Here is a 15,438-nt window from a genome sequence, read left to right as displayed (position 1 = left end):
AATGAATTCCCTCACTAAATAGCTGCAGTGACCATTTACAGAAGAACTCGGACAGAATGCAACAAGCTAGTGGTGCTGACCAGAAAGACAAGGTGGGAAATGTCAATCAGAAAATGTGCCGTGTCCTGAACAGGTCGCTGGGTGTATTATCAGATCACCAGCCATTCCTGGTGTAATTCAGTGGATGGAAGTCTGTGGCTAAATATTATATTCCTGGAGTGGAAACACTGGGACCCGCCTCTGGGCTGTGCTCAGTTGTTCTGTTTATTAATTAATTGTATAATTGAGGTAACCGGATATTTCACCGCACTCTTCAACTGCTCTCTGAACTTGGTCTGAGTCACCCCGTAAATAAATGTGTTTGTGCAGCAACTTAAATTCTGTAGAATATATCCGACTTTTCGAAAGATATATAAAGAAACACTGTAATGAGTGGGATTTATTGCTGCAATGGTATAATTAAAAAATTCTATAACAATTACCAGCCACAGCAGTATGAAGCTGCCAGATATGGTGAAGAGTAAAATCATAGACTTCCTCCTGCTCTCCATCTCTGGGTCACTGCCATTCTCCCCCTTGCTCTCACCCCTCAGTCCCTTCCGGACTCGACTGGCCACTAAAATGTGTCTCACTGTCAGAGCATTGAGCAACAAAATTACAGCGAATGGGAGCAGTGGGGTTAAAACCGTATCAACCCAGTCAAATGCCACCCATCCGGGCTCAGTGCAATAGGCTGTGATTGTGAGGCAGAGCCACGGAACATTGTCGATTATATATCCAGTTTCTAATGTAAAGTAGTGAGGAATGTTTTTTAAACAGAGCAGAATGCAGCTTGTTGCCAGAACCACAGCCGCAGTTCCCCCGGTGCAATATTTGGTTTTCAGCTTCTGCCAACAAATGGCCACAAATCGGTCAAAGGTGAAAGCGACGGTGAACCAGACAGAACAGTTTGTGGCTGCACGGGCCAGGACAGCTATAACAGTACACACAGGGGTGATATCCAGGAAAGATCCCGGGAAATAATACCAACTGATCCGCCACAGTATGACCTCAGTGATGACCACCAGTAGATTCGCCGCTGCCATGGCCACCAGGTAGCGAGTGGTGCAGGTGGACAGCCCGCATTTTCACCGGGACAGGATCACAATCGCCACCAAATTCACTGAAATAAACAGAAGGGAAAAGAGACGGTCAATTATTGGTCAAACATTGTCGGTGACTGAGCCCAGACAGTAAGGCCTGTGATTTAGCACAAAAACAGCCGGGTGGACAGCGGCTCAGGGGTTAACATGTAAAGTACATCATCCCAACCCAACCAACCTGCAACCCGCTGCTTCCCAGTTTAGCAGAGACGGGGCAGTGGGAGGGAAGCCGAGCCATCATAGTAACATAGAAACATAGAAAATATGTGCAGGAGCAGGCCATTCGGCCCTTCTAGCCTGCACCGCCATTCAATGAGTTCATGGCTGAACATGCAACTCCAGTATCCCATTCCAGCTTTCTCACCATACCCCTTGATTCCCCGAGTAGTAAGGACTTCATCTAACTCCTTTTTGAATATATTTAGTGAATTGGCCTCAACAACTTTCTGTGGTAGAGAATTCCACAGGTTCACCGCTCTCTGGGTGAAGACGTTTCTCCTCATCTCGGGACAAGGGGCGGGGCAGTGGGCGGGCCAAGTTGCGGGGCAGTGGGCGGGACAAGGGACATGACAGTGGGCGGGACAAGGGTCGCGACATTGGGCGGGGCAGTGGGCATGACATTGGTCGTAACATTGGTCGTGACAAGCGTCCGGGCAGTCGGCCAGACAGTGGGTGGGACAATGGGTAGGAAAAGGGGCGTGGCAGTGAACAGGACAGGGGGCGGGCAGTGGGCAGGACAATGGGCTGGAAAACGGAAGGGGCAAGAGGCGTGGCAGTGGGCGAGACAAAGTGCGTGGTAGTGCGCATTGCAACGAGAGGGGCAGTGGGCGCGGTAGTTGGCGGACAAGGGCCGGGAAAGTCGGTGGAACAATGGGCGGGGCAGTGGGCCGGTCAGTGTTTAGGATAAGGGGCGTGGCAGTGGGATGGGCAAGGGGTGGTGCAAGGGGCGTGGCAGTGGTGCGACAAGGGACGCGGTAGTGTGCGGGACAAGGGGAGCGGCAGTCGGCAGGGCAGTGGGCAGAACGTAGGATGGGACAGTGGAAGGAGCAAGGGCCGGAAAGTGGGTGGGGCAAGGGGAGGGACAGGAGGCGGTGCAATGGGCGTGGCATTGGCAGCAAAACGGGCGTGGCAGTGGGCAGGACAGGGGGCAGGCTGTGGGCATGGCAATGGTGGAAACAAGGAGCGTGAGAGTGAGCGGGACAGTTTGCGGGAAAAGGTGTGGAGCAGCGAAAGGGCCAAGAGGCGGGCAGTGGGCTGGACAAGGGGCGGGACAATGGGCGGGGCAGCGGTTGCGAAAAGGAAATGAACAGTGGGCGGGACAAGTAGCAGGAGAGTGGGCGGGGCAATGGGCGGGACAATGGGCGTCCAGTGAACGGAACAATTGGCATCGCAGTGGGCGGAGCAGTGAGCTTGACAGCGGGCGTGGCAGTGGTCGGGGCAAGGGCCGGTATCTTGGGCGGCGCAGAGGGTGTGGCAAGGGGCGTAGCAGTGGGCGGGACCAGTGTCGTTGCAGTGGGCGGGACAAGGGGCGGGAAAGTGGGCGGGACAAGGGGCGGGACAATGGAGGGTGAGAGTGGGCGGGACCAGGGTAGGGGCTTCGGGCAGGATATTGGCTGGGACCAGGGGCGGGGAAAGTGGTTGGGAAGTGGGAGGGCCAAGTGGGCCCGAGCGGCTGGACTATTAGTGGCAAAGTGGACGGGGCAATGGGTGGTACAAGGATGGGTTAGCGGGCGCTTCATTCAGCGGGAATGTGGTCGGCTCTTTGGGCGGAAGAAGTGGCGGGTAAGTGGGTGGGGCAAGGGGCGGTCGATTGGGCGGGGCAAGGGGCGGGGCTGTGGACGCGGCAAGGGGCGGAAGAGTGGAAGGGGCAAGGGGCAGGGCAGTGGGCAGGGCAGTGGGCAGATCAAGGAGCGTGGCACAGGGCGGGGCAAGTGGCGGGGCAGTGGGAGGCAACAGCGGCGGCAGTGGACAGAGCAGTGGGCTGCGCAGGGTGCGGGGCAGTTGGCGGGAGAAGATGCATGACAGTGGAAGGGAAATTAGCGGGACAAGCGACGTGACAGTGGGCGGGGCAGTGGACGGGACAAGTGCGTCACAGTGGGCGGGGCAGTGGGCGGGACTGCGCGCGTGGCAGTGGTCGGGGCAAGGGCCGATATATTGGGCTGGACAAGGGGCGGGAAAGTGAGCCGTGGGAGTGTGTTCGACTAGGGTTTTAGCTTTGGGCGGGAAATTGGGCGGGTCCAGGGGCGGGGAAAGTGGTGGGAGAGTGGGAGGGACAAGTGGGGCCAAGCGGCTGGACTTTTGGCGGCAAAATGGGCGGAGCAATGGGCGCGACAAGGGACGGGATAGCGGGCGGGTCATTCAGCGGGAATGTGGTCGGCACTTTGGGTGGGACAAGGGGGGGGTAAGTGGGCGGTGCAAGTGGCGGCCGATTGGGCAGGGCAAGGGGCGGGAATGTGGGCGGGGCAAGTGGCGGAAAGTGGACGGGGCAAGAGGCAGACCAGTGGGCAGGGCAGTGGGCAGAACAAGGGGCATGGCAGAGGGTGGGGCAAGGGGCGGGGCAGTGGGAGGTACCAGCGGCGGGCAGTGTGCAGGGCAGTGGGTTGGGCAGGGTGCGTGACTGTGGGCGGGAGAAGGGGCGTGACAGTGGAAGGGTCAGTGGGCGGGAAATGCGATGGAACAGTAGGCGGGTCAGTTGTCGGGTCAATGAGAGGGTGATTGGGAGGAACAATGGGCGGTACATTGGGTGGCACAAGTTGTGGGACAAGGGGACTAAGTGGGCGGGACAGGTGTTGTGTCAGTGGGCGAGGCATGGTGTGGTACAGTGTGCGGGGCATTGGGCGGGACCGTTGGAAGGAGAAGATGCGTGGCAGTGGGCGGGTCCAGGGGCCTGGCAGTGGGCGGGGCAGTGTGCGGGACTGGCGGTGTGGGCAGTGGGCGTAGCAAGTTACGGTACATTGGGCGGGGTATTGGGCGGGACAAGTGGCCTGGTAGTGTGTGGGACAATGGCAGAGACAGTGGGCGGGGCATTGGGCGGGAGCAGGATCATGGCAATGGGCGGGACAGTGGGCGGGTCAAGCAGCCGTGCAGCTGGCGGGACAAGGGCGATGCATGGGCGGGGCAAGTGGCGTGGCACTGGGCGGGATAATGGGCGTGGCAGTGGGTGGGATAAGGGAAATTCCTGTGACTATGTAAGGATAAATAGGTTAGGTGCAAGCAGAATCCAAGGAGAGTAGAGATAAGGGGGTCTGGAAAACATCTCGAGGCCAGGGGTAAGTCTCCAGCTAAACATAAGATGATCACGCTGTCTCCTTGTGCCTGGGGACCAATTCCATTGGGCCAAATGAATCAATTTGTCACTTCTATTCAGAATGATTGGATTGTGTCCAGCCAACATGGGCTGAGTAATTGTAAAGAATAGTTGCAGAACATATACATATCGACAGATTTCTCTGTTCAGTGGAGAGTAGTGCTGGAGTAACCCAAAGGCATTCTCCCCGCCGGCCTAAATAAACGGTATTGACGAACCGACCTGAGTGACGAGTGATTCTTCCAGAAAACATTTGCGCGAACAGTCCCATTGGAAGAAAAGCCACACTCTGAAGTTTCACAGGATTGTTTCACTGGTTCCGCCCATACCAAGGTCACCACGAGGATGGTTAGAGTTGGATCACCAGGAGCAGTTTGGGTAGGGTGATATCCTTCCTATAATATCGCGACTTGAACTGCATGCAGTACTCCAGCTGTGGTCTTCCAAAGAATTAAACAATTTAAGCAAAACCCCTGCTCTTATATTTTATGCCTTGGCCAATAAAGGCAAGCATTCCATATGTCTTCTAAATCACCTTATCCACCTGGCCTGCTACTTTCAGGAATCTTTGGACAAGTCCTTCAAGGTCCCTTTGATCATCTACACTATTAAGTGGCCTACCGCTTAATGTGTATACCCTTTCCTTATTAGTCCTTCCAAAGTACATCACCTCACACTTCTCTGAATTAAATTCCATTTGCCACTGCACTTCCCACCTGACCATTAGGTTGATATACTCCTGTAGCCCATGACTTTCCTCTTCATTAACAACGACACTGCCAATTTTAGCGTCATCTGAAAACTTCTTAATCATACACCAAATTATATCCAAATCTAAATCGTTGATATATACCACAAAAAGCAAGGGACCCAGTGCTGAGCCCTACGGAACCACACTGGAAACTTCCTTCCAGTCAAAAAAATATCCATCAATCATTTTCCTTTGCTTCCGACCTCATACCTCCTTCTTCGATAGGCTGGGTTTGTTCTCATTGGAACAGAGGAGGTTGAGAGGAGACCCCATTGAGGTGGACAAAATATTGAAGGCCCTGCTCATAGTGGATAGTAAGGGCCGATTTGCATTTGTGGAGGTGGCTATTACGAGGAGGCATAGATCCAAGGTTTGTTGGTTGAAAGGTTTGGAGCCGATTTGAGGGTAGGACTTCTTTACGCAGAAAATTGTGGGGATCTGGAACTCGCTGCCTGGAAGAGTGGTGCATGCTGAAACCCTCACCACATTTAAGAGATGGTTGGATGGGCACTTAAAGTACCATAACCTGCAGGTTTACGGACATGGAGCTCGTAATTGGGATTAGACTGAATGACCTTTTGTTGGACGGCGCAGATATAAAGATAACTGCTGCAGCAAACAGAATACGGCCAGGTTGATCTCCTGGACTATTTTCAAACATCTGGATGGGTCCGAGAAAAGTTTTCCAAGATTTTTTCTCCCTAAACTGACTTTGTTTATTATCTGTTTTTTCCTCTCCCAGGAGATCACATGGCATCTCGTTGGGGCAGAATGTAGAATGTTTCAGGATAAGGGGTTTCACATTTTTGTGAGGCGGACTGGTTGGACTGGGCGCTTTTTGCCTTTCCATCGTTGTTCATAGGTTTATATATTTAACCTTTCGGGCTGCTGATCAATTGCCATGCAGCGCTTTTCAGCCGGCGTGGAGAGAATTGGCCGAAATGGCCTCCTTCTGCACTGCAAATTTCTATGTTACTATGTGAGCAGCGGTCATGTTAAAGTAAAATTAGCAGCAGTAATTTTAACACCAAAATTATAGAGTTGAGTCACCATCAATAATGTTAAAGTAGTATCAGTTCCAATCAAATTGGCGTTCGATCACCACAAGGGACAAAACCTGTAATGTTAATTTAGATTAACAGGCAGTACTTAAGAGTATGGAAACCAGAAGGAATGTTAGAATAGCGTCACCACCAGCATGGTGGAACAGGACCACCAGCAGTGATGTTAGTGTAGGGACATCAAAAGTTAGTTTGGAGTAGGGTCATCATCATTAATGTAAAAGTCGCCTCAAAACCAGTAAAAATAGAGTCGGGTGACCAGGAGTAATGTTAGATTATGGTGAGCACCATTAATGCTATTCTTGGTTCACCACGACTAATATTGGAGTAGATTCAACATACGTAATGTCAGAGTAGAGTCAGTACCAATAATGTTGTAGTTGAGTTGGGTCGATAATGCTAGGCTGGGATCAATATCATTAATGTTAAATTAGGGTCAATAACATTATGATCAATGTAGAATCTGCACCATTAACATTAAAGTAGAATCTCCACCAGTAATGGAAGTGTCGTGTTATCTCCAATAATGTTACAATAGGGTATCCACCAGTAATGACAGAGAAGGGTCACCACCATTAATGTTAGATTAGAGTCACCACTAGACTAGTAATGTTAGCGTAGAATCACCATTAGTAATGTTAGAGTCGAATTAACACCAGTAATATTAGAGTAGTTTTATCACCAGTAATTTTGGACGAGGTTCACTACCATTAATGTTAGCGTAGGGTCACCACTAGTAATGTTAAAGTAAACTCACCAACAGTAATGTTAGAGCAGGTGCACACCAGTAATGTTAGAGTAGGGTCACCACCAGTAATGTTAGAGTAGGGTCACCACCAGTAATGTTAGAGTAGGGTCACCACCAGTAATGATAGAATAGAGTCACCACCAGTAATGTTAGATTAGTGTCACCACTAGTAATGTTAAAGTGAACTCACCAACAGTAATGTTAGAGCAGTTTCACCCCAATAATGTGAGAGTGGAGCCACCACCAGTAATGTTAGAGTGGAATCACCACAAATAATGTTAGAGTAGGGTCACCACAAGTAATTTTAGAGTAAGGTCACCAGCAGTAATGCGTGAGTAGCTTCACCACGAGTGCTGTTAAAGGACGGTCACCATCAGTAATGTTGGAATCACGACCAGTAATGTTACAGTAGCATCACCACCAGTGATATTACAGTACGGTCACTATCATTAATGTTCGAATCACAATCAGACATTTTAGAGTAGCGTCATCTCCAGTAATGTTAGTATATGGGCACACCAGTAATTTTAAAGCCTATTCATAATCACAGTACAGAGTAATTGTAATTATGTATAGCTTTCACTGAAGTAATATGAGGTTTCAAGAATCTGATGCAGAACCCGGGCGGGAACTTCCCTTGAGGGAATTTCCCTTGAAAAAATCCCTCTGGTTTTATTTTTCGTTCATTGATTTAATGGACGTAGTTTCACTGACGGAGTTGTACAATTTCCCCAGAGGCCTCTGGCCGCGCTGCAGTGGAAAGTCTAGCCTTGTTTGTTAAGTGACTGGAACTAACGCCAATTATGGATTAAACTGATTTTCTCACCGGGGCAACGATTGTCCTATAAAAGGTGAGCGTTAACGGATCACAGAGGAACTACAGTCAGAATCGTGAAGCCGGACATCAGTCAGATATTCTTCCAAAAATGGCACAGCCAACAATTCTACAGTTAAGGGAAATTTACTATCCTTTCCCTCGCTGTTCCTGGTAGATCAATTTATCCTGTTGCCGAATAGCTTTTGTCAACGACACTGTTAATGATTGTATTACAGATTACGAGAATTCCTTGACTGCAGTCACTGATGCACTGGGAGAAGGCGGTAAATATCATAGGGAATCCTCCCAGTCCGCGCAGCTGCTGAGACACTGTTCTGGTTGCTGGTGCTTGGGTGTGGGAGGTCAACTTTTTTCCGTATACTGAGGGAGGGCGAGGCGGATGCCCCGGCAACTCTAAAAGTACATCGTTCACTACAGCTTAGTATAGTAATCACATATGTGCCCTTGTTCCCTGTCTCCATTAAACTGATAATCCCTTGAACTGCAGCCAGCAGCACGCAACAGGGGACTGTGAAAGAAATTTGGAGCAATAATTGCCGCTCAGGGAACGGCTCCACTGCCATCCGCTGCCATACGCTGCCAAGAATCTTCGCGGCTCCACCAGCTCCTGCTCTGTGAAATAACAGCTCCCTCTGCACGAATGTAAATAGAAAATGCACGGAACCTTGACCCAAACTGAATGGTTGTCTCAGCTGGATAGTTTATTTGAAATGATATATTTCTGGTAATTGTTTGGAAATTAAATGTAATACAGCTGACAACCGATGCAACTCCCGGGATCCAATTCCCCAATTAAACCGATGAAATTCAATGTATAACTGGCTCCTTGCATCACTCAGTACCAGCCTCACGGTGGGATGGTTTAAGCGCTCCACACTGCATTGAAATATGCGTTTGGATGTACGTAAGGGGATCCGCTTCTTTATTGTCTCTCGCATATGAACAAGTTGGAGAAACAGCCAAGTATCCACTTGTAGGTGCTTTTTTCTCTAACTGTACAATCCTGCGAGGTACTGCAGCTTGACCTGGATGCAAAGTTAGTGTGCATCGAGCCTCAAACTGGTGTCCGGGGCGATAGCGATTAGAATAACAATCGGGAGAGATGTATGACGGAAAGCTGATCCAATGTCGCACAGATTCAAAGTTGGCCTCCGACCTCGCCCCAGCCCTTCATCCATCTGTGCCTGGGTGTCGGAGGTGCTGGCGTCGCTCTCCGTTACAATTTCCCCGATTGATTCCGTCTGACCCTTGGCCACAGCCCCGACAATAACTGACTGAATTAAAAACATATAATGCAGGAAATCTCAGCGGGTCAGCCAGCATCTGTGGAGAGAGAAACCGAGTTAACTTGTCAGGCCGCTGACCCTTCGTGAGAACAGGTAATAGTTCGAAAAGTAACAGATTCTTAATGAAGTGCTGGGGCCCTGAAACGGAGAGCAGTGGGTCGGAGTCAAGAAAAAAATGATAGGGGGAAAGGCAGAATGGATTTGAGAGAAAAAAGAAATGATGGGCTGAATTGAGATGGTAATAGCACAAGTTAAGAAACAAAAGGTGAGTCTAGATGGGGTGTGAATGGCAGACTAATTGCCAGCTACCTTGGAAAACAGAGGGAAACAAAATAAAAATTAAGAAGGGGAAAGGTTTTGTAAAAAAATAAGCGAGGAAAGGGAGCAAAGTGTGGGGAGAGATTCTGGTCTTAAATTGTTGATCTCGATGTTGAGTCCAGAAGGCTGCAAATTTCCGAAACGAAAGTTGACGTGCTGTTCCTCGAGCTTGCCTTGAGCTTCATTGGAACAGTGTCGGAAGCCGAAAAGTGAGAGGTCAGAGTGGGAGTGGAGTGGAGAATTAAACTGACATGTGATCGGAAACTCTGGGTCAAACTTGCGGAATGAACACAGGTGTTCCGCAAAGCGGTCACCCAATCTGTGTTTGATCTCTCCAATGTCGAGGAGAACATTGGACTGAAGTGTGCTGGACTCTGGGTTCTCAGTCCCTCGATCTTGAGGACAGAATGATGTGCTACTTTTGCACAAAATGTCATCACCATTCGACTTGATAAAAATGTAATATGAAGGCATTTCAACTTCTCCCTAAAATATCTGTACTTATTATTTACAAGTTATTTTACAGACTTGGAAGAAAGGACCGATTGTAATGTAGCCACGTTTGCTGGCAATACAATGATGGGAGGAAAAGTAATTGTGTGAGGAGAACACAAAACAACTGCAAAAGGACATAAACAGGTTAAGTGACTGGGCAAAAAATTGGCAGATGGAGAATAATGTTGGAAAGTGTGAGGTCATGCACTTCGGCATAGAAAGATCAAAGAACAATGTATTATTAAATGGTGAAAGATTACAAGGTGCCGCAGTCCTGCTGGACCTGAGGGTCCTTGGGCATGGAACATAAAAGGATGGTTTGCAGGTACAGCAATTGATCAGGATGGCCAATGGTATCTTAGCATTTCTTGCAAAGTGGATGGAGTATAAAAGCAGGGATGTCTTAAGACAGCTATATAAGGTGTTTGTGAGGCCATTCCTGGAATACTGCGTGCAGTTTTGGTTTCCATATTTACGAAAGGATAGACTTGCTTTGGAGGCAGATCCCACAAGGTTCATAAGATTGATTCCGGGGATGAGGGGATTGACTCATAAGGAAAGGTTTAGTATGCTGGACCTCTACTCATTGGAATTCAGAAGAATGAGAGGTGATCTTATCGAAACGTTAAAGATTGTGAGGGGTCATGTCAAGGTGGATGCAGAGACGATGTTTCCACTGATGGGGGAGACTAGAACTAGAGGTCACGATCTTAGATTTAGGGGCTATCTATTACAAGCAGAGATGAGAAGAAATTTCTTCCCTCAGATGTTGTAAATCTGTGGAATTCGCTGCCTCAGAGAGCTGTGGAATCTGGGATGTTGAATAAATTTAAAAAGAAATAGACAGTTTCTTAAACGATAAGGGGATAACGGGTTAGAGGGAGCGGGATGGAAGTGGAGCTGAGTCCATGATGGGTTCAGCCATAATCTTATTAAATGACGTAGCAGTCTCGAGGGACCACATGATCTACTCCTGCTTCTGTTTCTTATGTTCTTATGTTCTTATGACCTCCTGTCCCTCTCTCTTACAGCCAACCGATTGACAAAAGTGATCCTCTCCCGAGGAAACTGCGGCCTTTCCAAATGTATCTCTGTCTGCATGGTGGCCATGGCAACAGCAGATCTACTGGTCATGACCTTCTATGTAATATTGTATCACATTTGTACAATTCACATTCCATATTCCTTCCTGTCCTACACTGCCGTTTGTAAGTTTAATATTTACCTCAATTCAAGCAGCCTGAATATGTCGGTGTGGTTTACAGTCTTGTTCATAGTTGACCGATGTGTAGCGAAATGTTGTCAAAAGTTTAAAACAAAGTATTGCCGAGTGAGAACGGCAGCCACGGTTATAACAACGGTCTCTGTCCTGATTTATTGCAAGTGCCGCCCATTTTGGTTTGCTTATAAATTTGAACGAATAATTAACAATATTCATTGGGGTTGTCGCCCCAGTATTGACTTTTTTACTTCGCTTGCAGGCGACGTATTCTCATGGATGGTATGTCTATTAACGTCAATGTTTCCGTTTGTTGTGATATATCTGTTTAATTGCTTGGCAGTGAGACATATTTAAGTGGCCAGTAGAGCCCACAATGGACTCTGGGGTAACAGCAGTGAGAATCGGAGCGATCACGAGATGGAGAACCGAAGGAAATCGATTATTTTACTATTCACCGTATCGGGCAGTTTCTTAATGCTGTGGCTAACACCATTCGTCCTTTTTTATCTACTGGATTGACAAACACCGCACATTACCGAGGTGATTATAAAGCTCCTGCGTACATCGCCATAGAAACCGGATATATGCTCATATATTTGAGTTAATGTACAAACACGTGTGTCTATGCAACTACTCAAACTAAGTTCAGAGAAGAGCTGAAGAAGGTGGTGAAATCTCCTTGGACATTGATTCTGATATTGTTTAAAAAATTAAGAATGCAACCAAAGTCTCATCTCCAAACTAGAGCTAAATTACAACCTGTGTTCCTGTTTAGAATGGCAGCCTTTCTGTTCGAACTAAAATGGTTTGCTTTTGTGATAATGAACAGGTATCAGACAACATTTCTCCCAATTTGTGCCTTACGTGTGATGTCTGCTGCTTTCCCCGGCTGAACATCATCGATCCACGCTGAAACAGCTTTCATCCCATTCAAGATTCAAAGAGATAATGCAAGTTGATGTTTTAGTCTAATTGATAATGTTGATGATGTGACTCGTCAAAAGCTCCCTTACCAACTATAACAAGATTCACAAATTGCACAGATTATTCATGTCATAAAAACGCAAACCAAGCAGTGGGGTTAATTTCTATGGGGATAGATGGAAAACAGAGAAGTTATATTGAAATGCATGGAAACGTGGTTAGACCATACTTGGAATACTGAGCATAGCAGTGTTCTCGATATCATAAAACCGATATACAAGCATACTAGATGATGCAAAAACGACTGATGGAGACAGTAGGAACTTGACTCCTCAATGTGAACTTCGACATTTTTGTACACAGATATTTGCTAAAAATCTCAACTGGTCATAACAATGTTGAAATGTTCGAAGAGCAGAATTAAACATTCGACCCAACCAGTCCAATCGTTGTTTACCCAACACCCTAAAAAATATTTTCAATCACTTTATCAGCTCTGTCTCAACATCCATTCAATCTACATTTCTTTATCGTTCTTCTCAATTTAATCTTGAATATTGACATATTTTCTGACTCTGTTAATGCCACTACACCACAACTCTTCCTGTAATAGGGTTCTCCGACTATCCGTTATCAATTGCTTACATTTATTCTTGAAGCCCTGGCATTTCTTTATAGATTACACAAATAATGGAAGCAGCCTGCTTCTACCTGCCATGTCCCATCCCTTCTTAAAGCAAATCACCTGTGTACTTGAGGACAAATGATATCAGCCTGGTATCAACGGACAATATATTCAAAGTTAGAAAAGTGCAGCTGAAATTGCTAATTGATACCTTCCTTTTAGAGATGCTTGTGTTTTTGCTTGTCTTGAACAGTGAGAAGAAAATATTTGATTGCTTGATCACCCCCAAAAATTAGGACATCAAGTGGATATTCCACTCAAACACGTCCAGACCCCGGATCCATTGCTAGGTCGCCAAAAGGGGCAGCTTTGGCTTGTGTGAGATATTTGCTGCTTCCTGATCTTAAAACATTGAGGAGAAAATTGCGGTTGGAGGTATCCTTCGGACGAATACATCTGACCCGAATTAAATCTACAAAATTACCTCTCTGTCCCCGAGATATGTTGGATTCCGGTCTGAGGCCTTCATTCACTGCGTACGCAGATATGACTTTCACATACAGATGCCTACATTTCAATGACGTAGGCCGGGACCACCAATCAGGATCTATAATTCTGATTGAAGAATGTGCTAACTCGATTTGTACGAGTTCCTATGACCATCATTGAGAATAACCCTTAAGATAAGAAACACAGCACACAAATAATTAAAAAAACAAATCAAATACTTAACTTTAATTGAAATTAAATGTAATTAAATGTTTTAGAAAAAAATATATTTTTTCTAACGTGTCTTAATATGGTTAAAATAAACTTACCTTAATGGACCGGGTTTTTAACATAAAAATAAATAATTAAATGACATTTACTACGCTCCTGCTTTTAGCAGACATAACATTTTGAAGGAGATTCGCTGTGCATGAGTTGGGCAATAGTCCAATCTCTGCCGCGTGGACATCATTCTCCTGGGGATGCGTTCCATCTGTGGAGAGAAATTTTGACAGATCAAAAAACCCAGTTATCGGCGCATGCGCATTGCACCCCGAAATCCGCCGTTTGCGAGGCCTCTCTGGGTCTGCGCACACTTCGCATCGATTCACCGAGACCGCAATCATCGGCCTATTGCTGTATTTGCAGAAATAATGTGTGGTCCATGAAGCAACCAGCATGTGATATGCATGAAGAATGTGTCCTGAGGAATGGTTCCAAAAAATTGTCAGTCACGCTGACAACATTACTGCATGAAATGGTAAATGTGGCTCAAGAGAGTGAGAACATGTGTAAAACCAAAGTGTGGAGTTCTGCGTAAATGTCGAGATAAATATATGATAATGATGAGGTGTTGTTTCGTGAGAGCCTTAAGTGTACTAATGACAACAGAGGAGGCACAGTTAGGAAAGGATTAATCAGACTGCTTTGAACTGGGATACTGCATTGGTTTCTCTTTATATTTCAATAATATCAATCTTGAGCCTTTGCTTGTTAAGTAGCGAAGTATAAATCATTCTAAATTACCTCTTGGCTGATGGGTCAAGGCTAACTGCTGGATGAAGGACTTAGAGATTTAATTAAAGACATGTCACTCTTTACAGATTCATAAATCTCAGCGAAAGTTAATCATTTTAGAAAGCGTGGGATGGTGTTGGTCTGCCAGGGAAAACATCTTGGCACACATCATCATTTTAATAGACATCAGTGATAACTAAACAAACCAAGACAGATAATTCAAGATTTTATTTGGTAGTATTGCAATTATATTTATAACCTAACGAGCTAAGATTATAAAGAAACTGAAGAAATAAAGGACGGTTTCCGATTAAAAATGAAGACATACAAATCGGCCATACTAGTGGGAGAACAGAAGATTGGGAAGCTTTTAAAATAAGCAAAGAATGATAAAAATGATTAAGAAAGGGAAGATAGACAATGAAAATAAACTTGCACAAAATATAAAAACAGACAGTAAGAGTTTCTTTAGCTATATAAAAAGAAAAAGAGTGGCTGAAGTAAATGTTGGTACCTTAGTGGACGAGACCGAGGAATTATTCATGGGGAAAATGGAGATGGCAAAAATTCTAATCAAGTATTTTGTAGCAGTTTTTAAGGTGAGGACATTAACAATATTCCAATAGTGGATAGACAAGGGGCTGTATGGCGGCGGGGGTGGGGGGGTGGGGGGTTGGGAAGGCAATTAACACAATTACAATCACTAAGGAGGTGCTACTAAGTAAGATAATGGAACTAAAGGCAGATAAATCCACTGGACTTGATGGCTTGCATCCTAGGGTCTTAGAGAAGTAGTGGCAGGGGTTGTGAATGCATTGGTTGTAATTTACCAAATTTCCCTGGATTCTGGTGTCCCCTTACTGCCCAAATCTCTCTTTCTAATTAAACACTCACTGTGTTCCCGTTACTATCCCCAGTCGATATTTCCAATTAAACCCCCATTGTGTTCCCCTTACTGCACCTTTCTCTATTTCTATTTAAACACTCACTGTGTTCCCCTTGGTGCTCACAGTCTATATTTTTAGTTAAACCCTCACTGTGTTCCCCTTACTGACCGCACTCACTATTTCGAATTAAACATTCACTGACTACCCCTGATTGCATCTATCTCTATTTCTAATTACACACTCACTGTGCTCCTCTCACTGCGCCAACTTTCTATTTCTAATTAAACACTCGCTGTGTTCCCCTTACTGCCCCCACACTCTATTTCTA

The 15,438-nt window shown here is 46.3% G+C and overlaps 1 pseudogene; it reads right to left on the bottom strand.

The window, feature by feature from the left end:
- Positions 1 to 251: 251 nt before the first annotated feature.
- Positions 252 to 1,196, bottom strand: LOC139255893 (probable G-protein coupled receptor 139; annotated as a pseudogene).
- Positions 1,197 to 15,438: the final 14,242 nt, after the last annotated feature.

Source organism: Pristiophorus japonicus, unplaced genomic scaffold (genome assembly GCF_044704955.1).
Source record: "Pristiophorus japonicus isolate sPriJap1 unplaced genomic scaffold, sPriJap1.hap1 HAP1_SCAFFOLD_66, whole genome shotgun sequence".
NCBI lineage: Eukaryota > Metazoa > Chordata > Chondrichthyes > Pristiophoridae > Pristiophorus > Pristiophorus japonicus.
This window is presented reverse-complemented; position numbering and strand designations above follow the sequence as displayed.